This window comes from Somniosus microcephalus, chromosome 14 (genome assembly GCF_052327205.1).
Source record: "Somniosus microcephalus isolate GS21.2 chromosome 14, FLI_Smic_1.0, whole genome shotgun sequence".
NCBI classification, from domain to species: Eukaryota; Metazoa; Chordata; class Chondrichthyes; order Squaliformes; family Somniosidae; genus Somniosus; species Somniosus microcephalus.
In genome coordinates this window covers 110,426,278-110,440,569 of record NC_141000.1, presented here as the reverse complement: position 1 = coordinate 110,440,569, position 14,292 = coordinate 110,426,278, and the positions used below count along the sequence as shown (strand labels likewise).

The following is a 14,292-nucleotide window of genomic DNA, read 5'->3' as shown; positions in this document are numbered from 1 at the left end:
CTCTAACTTTGTCTCGTTTATCAATTATTTTCCTTCTTTCTATCTTAACTGATTTGAAATGTATTTTCTCCACAAGGCAACATAGCCCCTCTCCTCCCCAGCAGGATTTCCATCTTGACCACCCCACCTGATTACAATCTCAGTATTCCACTTCCTTACTCCTCCCCCCATCAGCAAGATTTCCTTTTCTCAACACGTCCACTAGCCTGAGCACAGATGTCAGCACAGGCTTGAGTTCATCTTCTAGCAATGTAGAATCCAAAAGTCACTTCAAAGTATCTCCAAAAACTAAACACTTTGGTGAAAGCAGCATCTCTATCCAATGTTTATGTTAGTACCCATGGAAGGGCCAGATGTGACAATGATTATAAATACCAGCTACTGACGCCACAGGTTTCTTGCAAGCAGTGTTTAAATTGGGGCCTCACTGAGGGCTTGGGGTTTCTGATACGATGCAAAAACAGGTCACAGTGTTATACTATCTAACCGTCTCCCAGGGAGAAGCCGGATGGGAGGAGGGGAGCCGGGCATGGTGGTCAGAGTGGGAGAAGCAGGCCACCACACGTGGAGCCGGCAACAGTGAGGAGGAGGCCGCGGTGAAGAGGAGGACGGAGCGGCTGAGGGACATCGTGCTCCCACTGCCACGGGAAGCCATTGTATTGACTCTCAACGCAGCGCTGTATGTATAGCTGACGCGTCCCTACGGGGAACAAGCATTCCATTGTACTTGTTACATATGGCAAATAAATCTAATCTGAATCTGAATATGGGGTCATATTTGCCACCCATTAACTATGAATTTGCAGAAAATCTAAACCCATGGTCTTGTTCAAAAACAATAAACCTTGGTAGACAATTTTCCCTCTTCTCCTGCCCCCCCCCCACAACTCCTCTCCCTACACACACATCAATAGGGAGATAAGTAACTATCCTTAATCTATTGAAACTCAACAACTTTAGCTGCAATCTAGCATCCAAAGATTTTGTGCCTGATAGTTTAATCAACAAGACATCGGGTATCTCACAAGTTAACTGAAATCTGTATTTCTTAATCTTTCAGGTGTGTTTTGGGGGTACACATTTTTTATGGGATGATTCATCTGAATGGGCTGTGGTTCTGTCTTTCCAATCCTCTCCATTTTTCAAATAGTTCAATGCAAAAACAACCCTTGTTGCGCTGGACTTTATTTTGTCTTGTTTGTGGTTCTCACATAGCAGTGAACAATGTTTTAATTAAAGTATTGTGTTTTGTTAATGTGCATACTGTTATTCCAGCGCAGTAAGAAGGGTTTCCTTCAGGTTCTAAGGAAAAAAGGCTTTAATAGTCTCATTACTGAACCTAATTCTAAGATGCCTCCTTTTGCCAAAAGAATTGAAGCTGATGAAATTAAGACGGGAGTTGGTCTGCAGATGCAGTATAAGAATGTGATGGAGGTTCCAGCTGATTTCCTCAATTTTTTCAAGCATATCTCTTGCTTTTTAAAGGATGTTCTTATCTTCTCTCCTACCAGCTGTGTCTCAGTGAGTAGCACACTCGCCTCTGAGTCAGAAGGTTGTGGTTCAAGTCCCACTCCAGGGACTTTAGCACATAAAGCTGGGCTGACACTCCAGTGCAGTGCTGAGGGAGTGCTGCATTGTCAGAGGTGCCGTCTTTCGGATGAGACGTTAAACCGAGGCCACCGTCTGCTCTCTCAGGTGGACATAAAAGATCCCGCGGCACTATTTCGAAGAAGAAGCAGGGGAGTTATCCCCGGTGTCCTGGCCAATATCTATCCCTCAATCCACATAACAAAAACAGATTATCTGGTCATTATCACATTGCTGTTTATGGGAGCTTGCTGTGTGCAAATTGGCTGCCGCGTTTCCCACTTACAACAGTGACTACACTTCAAAAAGTACTTATTGGCTGCAAAGCGCTTTGAGACGTCCGATGGTCGTGAAAGGCGCTATATAAATGCAAGTCTTTCTTTCTTTTCTTTCTATAAGCACTGACTATTGCTGGAATTGCAGCCCTCTAGTCGGTAACCCCAGTGCCCATTCTTCATGTGTGAGCATTGACAGTAAGTGTTGGCAGACTATTTGACAGTGGAGGGATCACAGCTGGGCCTATTCTTGTCTTTGCACAGGGTGGGGAAATTGGGTTAGAGTAGATAGCTCCAGCTGAACAGACAGCACTCTCATGGGCACAATGGGTCCAATGGCCTCCTTCTGTGCTGTAACTTCTCTGTTCCACTTTCCAGCAAGGGACACTGAACAGCAAGCAATCAGAAGTGAGAACCAACGTACCTTTTAAGCTGCGCAGTTGTGCAGCGCTCTGGAGGTCCCTTGCGGCCGGTTCGCTGGCTTTTAAAGGGAAAACCCGCACATGCGCAGATTTTGAATGGGCCGAGCAGCCCATTAAGGGGCCACGCAGCCCCCCAAAAAATTAGGGGAACATTGGTGAGAACCCCGACTGATTTTTTCTCCTCACCTATCCTCCTTAGCCCAGGGCTGCTGAAGCCAATTGTAGCGCCCCAACTAAGATCAGCTAACTCAGCACAGACTGGGGACATAAGACCTTTCAGGTCTGTAGCTTAGTACCGTGCAACGTAACACAGTTTACCCACTAATCTAAATAAGTACTTTGTAATAAAACAGCTTAATCAAAAACAGTTAATTAACAAGTTGGCCTCCCAATAAAAGTAATAATTTTCTCATTCCCACATTGGCGAAGGCTCCTAGGCCGAATCAGGCGTTCACCATCTGACCTGCCCACTTAGGACTTTACATGAAGCCTGCCTCAGCTGCTGATACATTCAGGCAGGACAGGACACCTTTCAAAACTGTTCTTATTATTAAAAAATCACGTCAGGCTAATCATTTTATAGAAATTTCTCAAGATGTGATTCTCTCATTTTTACATAGAATTATATAGAACTAGCTGGAGTGGTGCCCGGCGGTGCCGAGGCTTTTTTGAGGGCATGTTGTTGTTGGAAGAGAGAGAGAGAGCGACTGGGGGGAAGAGAGAGAGCGACTGGGGGGAAGAGAGAGAGCGACTGGGGGGAAGAGAGAGAGCGACTGGGGGAAGAGAGAGAGCGACTGGGGGGAAGAGAGAGAGCGACTGGGGGGAAGAGAGAGAGCGACTGGGGGGAAGAGAGAGCGACTGGGGGGAAGAGAGAGAGCAACGGGGGGAAGAGAGAGAGCGACTGGGGAAGAGAGAGCGACTGGGGGGAAGAGAGAGAGCGACTGGGGGGAAGAGAGAGAGCGACGGGGGGAAGAGAGAGCAACTGGGGGGAAGAGAGAGAGCGACTGGGGGGAAGAGAGAGAGCGACTGGGGGGAAGAGAGAAAGCGACTGGGGGGAAGAGAGAGAGCGACTGGGGGAAGAGAGAGAGTGACTGGGGGGAAGAGAGAAAGCGACTGGGGGGAAGGAGAGAACGACTGGGGGGGAAGAGAGAGCGACTGGGGGGAAGAGAGAGAGCGACTGGATGGAAGAGAGAGAGCGACTGGGGGAAGAGAGAGAGCGACTGGGGGGAAGAGAGAGCGACTGGGGGGAAGAGAGAGAGTGACTGGGGGGAAGAGAGAGAGCGACTGGGGGGAACAGAGAGCGACTGGGGGGAAGAGAGAGAGCGACTGGGGGGAAGAGAGAGAGCGACTGGGGGGAAGAGAGAGAGCGATCTGGGGGGAAGAGAGAGAGCGACTGGGGGGAACAGAGCGCGACTGGGGGGAAGAGAGAGAGCGACTGGGGGGAAGAGAGAGAGCGACTGGGGGGAAGAGAGAGGCGACTGGGGGAAGAGAGAACGACTGGGGGGAGAGAGAGAGCGACTGGGGGGAAGAGAGAGAACGACTGGGGGGAAGAGAGAGCGTGACTGGGGGGAAGAGAGAGCGACTGGGGGGGGAAGAGAGAGCGACGGAAGAGAGAGAGCGACTGGGGGGAAGAGAGAGAGCGACTGGGGGAAGAGAGAGAGTGACTGGGGGAAGAGAGAGAGCGACTGGGGGGAAGAGAGAGAGCGACTGGGGGGAAGAGAGAGAGCGACTGGGGGGAAGAGAGAGAGCGACGGGGGGGTAGGGGGAGGGGGTGAGGGGGAGGGGGAGGGAGGGGGAGGGGGAGGGGGAGGGAGGGGGGAGGGGGAGGGGAAGGGGGAGGGGGAGGGGAGAAGGGGTAAAGGGGGGGTGGAGGGGAGAAGGGGTAAAGGGGGGGTGGAGGGGGAGGGGAGAGGGGGGGTGGAGGGGGAGAGGGAGGTGGAGGGGGAGGGGGAGTGGAGGGGGAGGGGGGGTGGAGGGGGAGGACGGTGGAGGGTGGAGAGGGGGAGGGGTGGAGGGGGGAAGGGGTGGAGGAGGTGGGGGGTGGGGGTGTGTGGGGGGGAAAGGGTGGGTGGGAAGGGTGTGGGGGGAAGGGTGGGGGAAGGAGGGGGAGGGGGGAAGGGAGAAAGGGAGGGAGGGAGAAAGGGAGGGGGGAGAAAGGGAAGGGGGGAGCCAGCAGACCCTCTCCCCTCTGCCGGCGATAGCTCCGTGGAGCTCCATGCCGCCCCACGCACTGACATGGCCCAGCCGAGTGCAGCGCCCCGGTCAGCCCGAGTCCCGCCTCCCACCCCCCGCCCTCTCGAGCCACGCCCCGAGCCCTCCCGAGCCCCGGCTTCAAAACCGCCGATTGCGGCTGGGCCTGCGCTGGAGTGAAGCCACGGGAACAGGCGTGAGCCGGCTTGAGGCTGTGAGAGGGGGCCGGGCGCAGTTGCCGGGGTAACCCTTCCCCCCCCTTCCCACTCTCCCGAGCACTGGCATCCTGAGCCCCGGCCCTCCCGAGCCCCGGCCCCCCGCCCGAGCCGCGGGGGGGAAGGAGAGAGAGAGCCGCCGCTCCTCCGGTTGATGTGTTGCGGGCCGACCCCTGATGAGCGCCCGATCAGCTGAGGCCAAGCCCCGCGGTGACTGCAACTGACCTCCCGCTAGGCTCCCTCCCGCCCCGCCAGCCTTTACCAAAATGGCGGCGACGGCTACGCTCGGCCCAGCCCCGCGCCGCCAGCCTTTACAAAGATGGCGGCGATCGCGGGTCGGGCCCAGCGGGAGGGGCGGTGCCTAGCTCGGGCGTGGCTGGGCAACAGAGGCCCAGGCTTCCAGGCCTGCAAAAACGGTGAAAGGTAGGAAATTATAGAGGTTAGAGAAAAGATGTAGAAATTAATTAACTTTTTTTAAAAACAATTTGGCCTAGAAATTGGGTATAGCCCCGTTTGAGGTGTTAGAACTGACGATGCGCTAAGTTTATAGCCAGACGAGAGCTATCCGCGCCTGGGGCGATATTGGGTTGCATCGCCCCCAAAGGGGATTCAGGCGCTAAATCAGCCGTTGCACGGTGCTCTTAAGGCGCAAAAGGTCAGGCGCTACTCAATTTCGACGCGGACGGGCGCAGCGCAGGTGAACTCAATTACGGCAAAGCACGAGACCTGCAGGCGCCAGCCAGCTCTTAAAGGGGTGGGTCAGTCAGACTGAGCTTCAACACCCAACGCCCTGTAGGCCTCAGATTCGGCGCTCGCCCTTGTCTGGCGGTACAAAGTTCATCATTATGGAGAAGGTTAGGCAGAGAGCAGAGCGCTTCAGCACTGAGGCTCTGGGCCACTTGGTGGCTGCAGTTGAACACCGTCGACAGGTGCTGTACCCGAATAATGGCAAGAGGCCAAATCAGAAGGCTTACCGACGATCTTGGAGGGAGGTTGCTGTGAGGGTCAACTCCAGCAGCATGGCGACCAGGACCCCTGTTCAGTGCAGGAAGAAATTCAACGACCTGACACGGATCGTTAGGGTGAGTGATGGTTTACCAAACTTGTGCTTCCCTCCATCTGCAGCTGACTTCGGGCACCCTGCTGCAATGATGCGCCACTGGCCATCTGTCAGTATGCACCCATGGCCCTTTCTGGGCAGACACATGGACAGATGTCTCAAGGCCTCATGTAAGGGCTCTTGCACATTGGGGGGCATGCGATGATGTCTCAAGGCCTCATGTAAGGGCTCTTGCACAATGGGGGGCATGCGAAGATGTCTCAAGGCCTCATGTAAGGGCTCTTGCACAATGGGGGGCATGCGAAGATGTCTCAAGGCCTCATGTAAGGGCTCTTGCACAATGGGGGCATGCGAAGATGTCTCAAGGCCTCATGTAAGGGCTCTTGCACAATGGGGGGCATGCGAAGATGTCTCAAGGCCTCATGTAAGGGCTCTTGCACAATGGGGGGCATGCGATGATGTCTCAAGGCCTCATGTAAGGGCTCTTGCACAATGGGGGGCATACAATGATGTCTCAAGGCCTCATGTAACAGAACCTCCCCTTCTTTCCCCTGCAGTCGAAGATGGCGCAGATTAGAAAAGAACAGCGTCGAACCGGTGGCGGACCAGCACAAGTGGTCACTCTCACGGATCTGGAGGAGAGAGTGCACCAGATACTTGGAGGACGTCTGTCTGGTCCAGTGACCACTGCATCTGCCGACCCCATTACCGACAGCGAGGGTAAGACTCTCACCTTTTTCACCTGTTGCCTTCCACTTGGTCCCCCCGCCAGCATGCATCCTCAGTGTGCAGCCATGTCAGAGCCATGCCGCAATCTGGCATGCCTTTCAGCAAACCTGTCCTTTTGCTAAAGCCACTCTTCTACCTCCCACTTTCAGATGAAGCAGCACCAACTCGGGCTCAACGCGCTGAAGCTGCCAGTGCCAGTGCCACCGGAGGCGAGGACCAGGAGGAATCCGGACCAGCCGTTGCAGAATCCGGGAAGCTGAGACATCTGCAGACTGGGGATAGTAGTCCCCTGGAGGGGAGGGGGGGTGGCTCTGAGGATGAACCAGTTGCTGGGCCAAGCGGCATGGAGCAACGCAGGGGGGATAGGCAAGTTCGGCCACCGTCTCCCCGCAGGGCAAGGCAGGTCGTCATGACTGCTGCACAGAGTGCAGATGAGGTCCGGCGCCTGGCAGAGATGAGCAAACAGGCCCAGGTCAGACACACGGAGCTGATGGCTGCAGTGGAGAAGATGCCTGAGTCAATAGATTCATTGGCTAGGAGTATGTTGGACTTCGGGGCAACAATGGAGAGGACTCTGCAGGGCTTTGGCGCAACAATGGAGAGGTCTCTCCAGGTGTTCGGGGAAACAATGGACAGGTCTATCCAGGGCTTCGGGGCCACAATGGACAGGACTATCCAGGGCTTCGGCCCAACAATGGAGAGGACTGTCCACGGCTTTGAGTCGGCAATGGAAATGACTGTTCAGGGCTTCGGACAATCCCTGGAAAGGTCTGTGCAGGGCTTGTCCGAGGCAGTGGAGCGGTTGGCTCCTGCCTTGTCCGAAGCCATGGGAAGAACTGTCCAGGCCTTCTCCGAAGCACTGGCACCTGGCACACAGGTCCTCACTGTTGCCACGCATTCACTTGCTGGGCTCCTCCACAGCCAGATTGACGCAACGCGATGTCTCACTGCAGCCACCCTCTCTGCATCAGATAGGATCACCCCGGGCCCTTCCAGTCCCGTACAAGGCCAGGAATCCGTGGAGCCTGCGATTGTGGCGGATGAGTTGAGCCGCTCCCCTCAGATAGCCAGTGTGTCGTCCGACCATGGTGCAGGTGTCCTCTCTCGGCAGGAGACCATTGCACATGCCAGCGCTGGGACACCTGCATTGCAGCTGCCACCACCTGCAGGCCACACTGCTCCCAGCCATGCTCAAAGCAAGCATCCCGCGTCCGCACCCTCCAAGCCCAGAGGTCGGCCAGGCCGTACCTCAGGGGCTTCTGCGCTTCCAGGCAGTCGGCAAGCGTCCCCCAGCCTTGAGGCCGCCACTGGTGTGCAATTACGTAGGAGCAGCAGGGCGGGACGGGGCCGGGCGCGAAAGAGAAGTCGTTCTCCCTCAAGAGGCCAGTTGTAGAGGGAGGTGCTGAGACGTTTGTTTGTCCAAATTCATGGACACCCTCACCTGCTGTTATAGGTGCAGATTTTTGTTGAGTTTTGCTGCTTTGCCGAACAGGTCACTTTTATTTTGGCAGTGATGGTTTCTGCTCACTTTACGTTGTTTAGCTGTAATGAAAGACTTTTGTGTCAATAAACAGAAGTTTAAATGTTGCTTGGTGCATGTGACTACTTTCAGTGATGCTGGCATGCAGAGGCCCTCAAACATCCAAAGTGCGCATGAGGTAAGACTCTCATCATTCTGCCACAGGGGTGTCAAGACGAGTCCAGAGGAGCCTCTGACGACTGGACCTTCCACTTTCAGCAGCCCTTCCATCTTCCTCCTCCTCCACCTGCTCTTCCTCCTCCTCCTCCTCCTCCTCCTCATACTCCTCCTCCTCCGCCTGCTTGTGCAGGGTCCGAGGGAAGGTAATGAATGGACGCGTTCGCCTATAAAGGGCATCTGTCACTTGCCGGATGCAACAGCGGACTGCAGCCTGAGCGACAGTCGCATTGTCCCCAATGGCTGACTGAAAGGAGCCGTTGGCATAAAAATGGAGGCCATCAGTCAGTGTAGCCATCACGGACAGAGAGGTTCTGCAGCGTTCACGCGGCTGCAGATCCTGACCAAGCAGGTGGCACAGATCAGTAACAATGTCCCTCCAGATTCGGAGCCTTCCCAAACACTGCTCCTCCGACATGTCAAGGCTTGTCACCTGCTGCCTAAAGACCCTCGCAGCCTCCCGTCGGATTGGCCGACCTCCATTGCCCCTCCTCCTTCTGGACAATCCCGGTCCTCTCTCCCGCCGTCTCTCTGCCCCTTCACAGTGTTGGGCGATGAGGCCGTCGCCCTCCAAACAAGCTCCCATTCGGATGCCAGTTGGTCAAAAGGCTTTTAGGTGTAGTGTTGCAAGTGCTTCGGACAGGGTTGAAGGTCCCAAGTACTGTAAAGCTCAAATCCCAGAACTCCACTCCACATTAGCTCGCCAACTCTCTCCAGCAGCGATCGCAATGAGCAGGTCAGGTGGCAGAAGATTCTGCACTAGAGCTGTCTCCTTTAAATAGCGCCGCCCTACTCCGAGAAGGGCCTGTTAGCCCTCCTTCGAACTGTCACTAATAGCGCTGGCCGCTAAGGCTCCGGGCGCCACCCAATATGCGCTCAGGCGCTCCTAAAAGGCATTGCACACTGAAATGACGTCATGAGCCGTTTGCACTCGCGGGCGCGCGCAAACACTTAGCGCAGGCGCTAAATGTATAGTCAATTTCTGAGTCGGCGCTATCCTCATAGCGCTCGCCCCAACATAGGGCTTCGCCCCAATTCTAGGTCTCTTTAGGCGCTCAGCGCCGGCGCTACCAACCCAATTTCTAGGCCTTTGTGTTTTAAAAGCAACTTTTTTTTTTGCTGGAAATCTAGATTTGAAAAGAAACACGCAGAAAGTGGGAAAAAAAAATAAACTTACAAATCAAGATGGCTGACACTCACCTCAGTTCAGAATGATAAGACTCGCCCACACACGCACCGATTGGTCAACCGTCAGGTTACTGAACTGTAGGATTGGTCAATCATCACGTCACTCAACTGTAGGATGGCCCGCCCACACACACAATGAACCCGCCCCCACTCGATGCTAATGAGCAGATAATGAGCGGAATTTTGAACATTTTTTGGATACCGTCGGCACAATGTTTGTCCGACCAAAAAGTAAATATGCCTACAAGAGTCCCCTAATGATGAGCTTTCTTTTGATATAACATATGTGTAGGTACGCTCTATAACTTTTGATTGTATAGCCGGACAGACAGACAGAGAGACAGACAGACAGACAGAGAGACAGACAGAGAGACATAGGCCTAGAAATTCAGTTGGTTGCGCCAGGGATTAGCGCCTAAAGAGGGCAATAACTGGGGCGATAGCCAAATTCCGGTGGGGCGCAAGGCGTTTAGCGCCTCGGCCCATATTGAGTATGCATTTAGCGCCAGCGCTAACGCTTAGTGCCCGCTCATGGGCGCAGGCTAATTATGGTGTCATCTGAGTGTGCAACGCCTTTTCGGCGCCCCAGACGGGAAATTCAGTGGCGCCCCCCTCCGTAGTGCCTGGCGCTATTAGTGACAGTTTTCCTGGGCCTTACCAAGTCGCTTTCGGGCTGGAGAAGCGTTATTTAAAGGGGACTGGTGTGGTTTAAAAACGGCACACATTTCTGGTGCACAACTTCCTCAAGAGCTACAAAGAGTTGCTGACCTGCATACTGAGAGCCATTTGACCACTGGGCCCACGCTGGCAGAGGAACAGCAGCCTTCTGACCATCGCCTTGCTGTTGGTGAGCCTTGACAACGGGGAACCTTCCTGTGGGCACTTATTATGGGGCCTGCATTGGAGGGGAACGTCTTGCTGCTGAATCATCTGGAAAGGGCACTGAGACGCTGGGAGAGGGGGGCAGGCATGGCCAGACGGAGGAGGGCCAACAGACGTCGCCACAGCAGACCTTACGCTGGCAGGGTTTTCCGACAGCAGTTTTCCTACATGAACATGCCGGAGGGGCAGTGTGTCAGAAGGCTGCGATTTAGAAAGGAGGTGGTGACTGAGCTGTACCAGCTGCTTCAGCCAGATTTGCAGCCGGTCTGATACCCCCAAGCCTGTGAAGGGCAAGATGCATGTAAATAACAGGCATGGCCATTGTAAATGAAGAAAGTGTTTCATTACACAAAATGTGGTTCCTTCAAACATGAGAAAGCTATGGCAACAGAAAGCAAAACTAATACATTGACACATAACTGACTCTCACACCCGGGAGACTGTCCAAAACATAAATCACATTCCGACCATCTTCCTTGGCCTTGATTCCACTGCGCCAACCAAAGCATCCAATGCCCCATCAGTGAGGCGTTCCGCCCTCTGCCTCACCTTTTCCATTTCTTGCTAGGCTGGTGCACCACAGGTAGGCTCCCACCGCTTTGAAGGCCTACAAGGCAGTGAGTGTGTCTGGTGATGCCAATTGACCTGCCCCTTTAAGAGCTGGCCGGCGCCAGTGTGTCTCAGGGAAAGTGATTATTGAAAGCACCTGCGCTGCGCCCCGCCGCAGCGATATTGGGTAGCGCCTCCGCGTTAGCGCCTTAAGAGTCGCGTGCAGCACCTGATTTGCCGCCGCAAACACCATCAGGGGCGCAACGACCCAATATCGCGCCAGGTGGCGCTAAGTCGCAGCTGGCGGTACTCTTAGCGCTTCGCCAGATCTAACGCCCCAAACGGGGCTATACCGAATTTCTAGGCCATACTGTTTTATATATATAGATATACTGCATAGAAACAGGCCATTCAGCCCATCGAGTCTCTGCTGGTGTGTATACTCCACATGGGTCTCCTCCCATTCCATCTACCTCATCTCAGCCTTTCAGCAGATCTTTCTATTCCCTTTTCTCTCATGTACTCGTCTAGCTTCCTTTTGAAAGCATCTAAGCTATTTGACTCAACCACTTCCTGTGGTAGTGAGTTCCACTTGTAACCACTCTCTGAGTAAAGACATTTCTCCTTATTTCCCTATTGGATTTATTAGTAACTATCTTATATTGATGGCCAGTATTTGTTTATAAAAAAAGTATATTTTCAGCAGTAATATGTATGACTTGCTCATAAGTTATTTATTTTTATAAATAGACGAGCTTGAAATTATTTGTTAAAAAATAAATCTAACAAGGATGGAGAGGAGAAGGTATTATCTTAAAAATGGGAGTAGATACCTTAGTCTGAAGAACAGACAGTTCTTTCGGGTGTCCAAATGTTGTAACTTTGGGTGTTTGCCAGAGTTATAAACATTTTGCCCAGGATTTTTGAATGTGCACTTTGCAGCTTGTGAACTACCGCTGGTCAGTCAGGAAAATGCTGCAGAGCTGGAGAATTTCAAAATCTTCGACTGACCAAAGGCGGTTGCTATGGCATGTGTACTGCAAACAGCTGCAAGGACAGAACGGACAAGGGGAAACTGAGGTAAAAGAAGTAACAAAAGCAAAGGCTGAAGAAAACCAAAAGCTAGTATCAAATGCAATAAAAGTATAGTCAAGAAATGTCTTATATATTCTGTGTTGCTTGTCCTCCCATTGATATTTTGTGCACTTTCCTCTTTTTAATAGCTGCTACAGGGAGCTGCAAGTTAACTATAGAAGAATTGACCTTGGATACTCCTGATTTTTTCCCCTCGGTACTGCAGCTGTGAAATGACTGTACTCTTGAACTTTTACGACATTTGTAAACTTTTGTTTGAGAGAACAAGGGGAGAGTGGATTGGGCTTTCAGACAAATAGCATTATTGTTGAAGTTTTCTTCATGAGAGCAGACAAGGACATGGTAGCATTTTACTTGGGGGCCTGGCTTTCAGAGTTTCTGTAACATAGAACAGACAGTAATCCCCGTGTATAGTTTTATGTTGCTCGTCAGAATTTATCTGTGCTAAATAGGTTGTTTGATACGTGTTTTTTTTTTGCTTATGTAAAGTGATGTTTTCTTTTTTTTTAAATAAGTGAAAGATGGAAATTAGGAAGGAACCCCGCCTGAATGAGACTGAGAGACAGGAATGAACAAAAGAAGGTGCCTCACATATACAATGCAACAGAACTGAGGAAACACGGAGAGTCAAATGGAAAGAACAATGCAATGTGACGGAGTGAGAAGGAAATCAACAGAGTTCTGCAGAGGCAATGAAAGACCAACAAAGAACAGAACAGAAAAGAAAAAGGCCATGAAATATTCTCAGGAATCTCACAACTCTTCTGGCTTTTTCAACTACACAAATCCTCCTTCCATTAGTCCCACACTATCAACTTTAGTGCTGTCTGTACTTTAAATAATTTGATATATTTTACTGATGAAGATTTTAGAAGTTCCATTGTAGAACGTTTCTGCCGCTGTGTTGTTAATACAATGTTTAAGTACATGTTTCAATTGCTAAGAGAATTTGCAGTTTAATTATCTCTGTTGAATTACCTTGCGTGTACTTTCTTCACAACTGGTGTTTGGAGGATGTTATTTCTTCCTCAGCGATTAAACATTTTTTTTTCTCTTCAATTTTCTTAATTATCTCCTGAAAGGGTTAACTCTTTGCTGGGGAATGGTTTCACAGCTGTGCTTGTCCCTCTGAGGCCTTGTCCAAATGGCCCCTATTCATGGGTAAGCCTCGAGTATTGGAAATAATTTTTTTTCAACTGTGGGGAGCTTCAAGACATTCTTGTAATCACCGAATATCCACGCACACACATTCCCAACAGAAGTCACTGGACAGCAATCAGAAGAAGGGAATCTTGGTTAGTTCTTTCTTCCCTAACACAGGGCTCTTGAGGCCAGATGTAGTGTCCCCACTGCCCTTGGCTTCTGAGTCATGGAAGCCAGAACTCGTGGGTACTCACCTGAAAATAGGGATATTCGAGGAACATCGTACCTATGTGCAGGCTTTAAGATCAGTGTCGGAGGATATGGGATAAGTGACAGGTGTGACTGTTGAGTGTACAGCTCTCATTTGTGGTAACATCATTGCAAGCATCAATGGAGCATTTGGCAGCTTCATCATTTAGTATCAAGATAGGCTAGAAGAGTTGGGACTCTACACTTTAGAAAAGCGTAGACTTAGAGGTGATCTGATTGAGGTTTATAAGATAATGAAGGGAATAGATTGTGTTCCAGTTGATAGTTTGTTTCAATTAAATAGGTTGGGGAGGACCAGGGGTCACAACTTTAAGTTGTATAAGGCCGGATCTCAGTTAGATGTCAGGAGGTGGTTCTTTTCCCCGAGAACGGTGGACCTCAGGAACAGGCTGCCGTCTCGTGCGGTGGAGGCTGATTCGCTGAATTCCTTCAAGCGAGAGCTGGACCTGTTTGTGGCTGAGGCGGAGATCACCTCTTACAAAAGGTAGGGAATGCAGGGGCAGTGATCTCCTGGACTAGTTTCGATCGCCTAGATGGATGGAAGAGGATTTTCCCGGATTTTTTTTCAAATTGGCCTGGGTTTTTTAGCCTCTCCCAGATGATCGCATGGTTTCGGGTGGGGTGAAGTGTATATATGTTGTGATACACAAGGTATCGCAATTGCATGGGACAGGCTCGACAGACCAGAGGGTCTTTACCTGTCCATCATTGTTCATATGTTCATTGGAATCTACTGCAGACCCCTACCTAAGAAGCGGCCAGAGACTAGTGGTGAAGCCTCCATCTCCACGGAAGCACAGACTGCAGTTTTGGTGGTAATAGGGGAGGAAATAGAATGCTCTGCGTACCAGCTTTCAGACCATCATGGCTGCGATGTATGCTGTTGTCTCTTGGGGATTTCAGGATCTGATAACCTACCATGAGATCAGCAATCCCTCCGATCAGTGGGGACACAGATATTTTTTTTATTCGTTCCTGGGATGTGGGCGTC

At 51.6% G+C, this 14,292-nt stretch overlaps 1 long non-coding RNA gene across 2 annotated transcripts; it reads left to right on the top strand.

Annotated features, from left to right (window-relative positions):
- The first annotated feature begins 4,457 nt into the window (after positions 1-4,457).
- LOC147107837 (uncharacterized) lies at positions 4,458-12,947 on the top strand. 2 transcript variants are annotated; one of them, XR_015080894.1, is made up of 2 exons: positions 4,458-5,112; positions 12,404-12,947. It is a non-coding gene; the product is annotated as an uncharacterized LOC147107837 (long non-coding RNA). The 2 variants fall into 2 exon arrangements; XR_015080895.1 differs by lacking the exon at positions 4,458-5,112 and adding an exon at positions 11,612-11,873.
- The last annotated feature ends 1,345 nt before the right edge of the window (positions 12,948-14,292 follow it).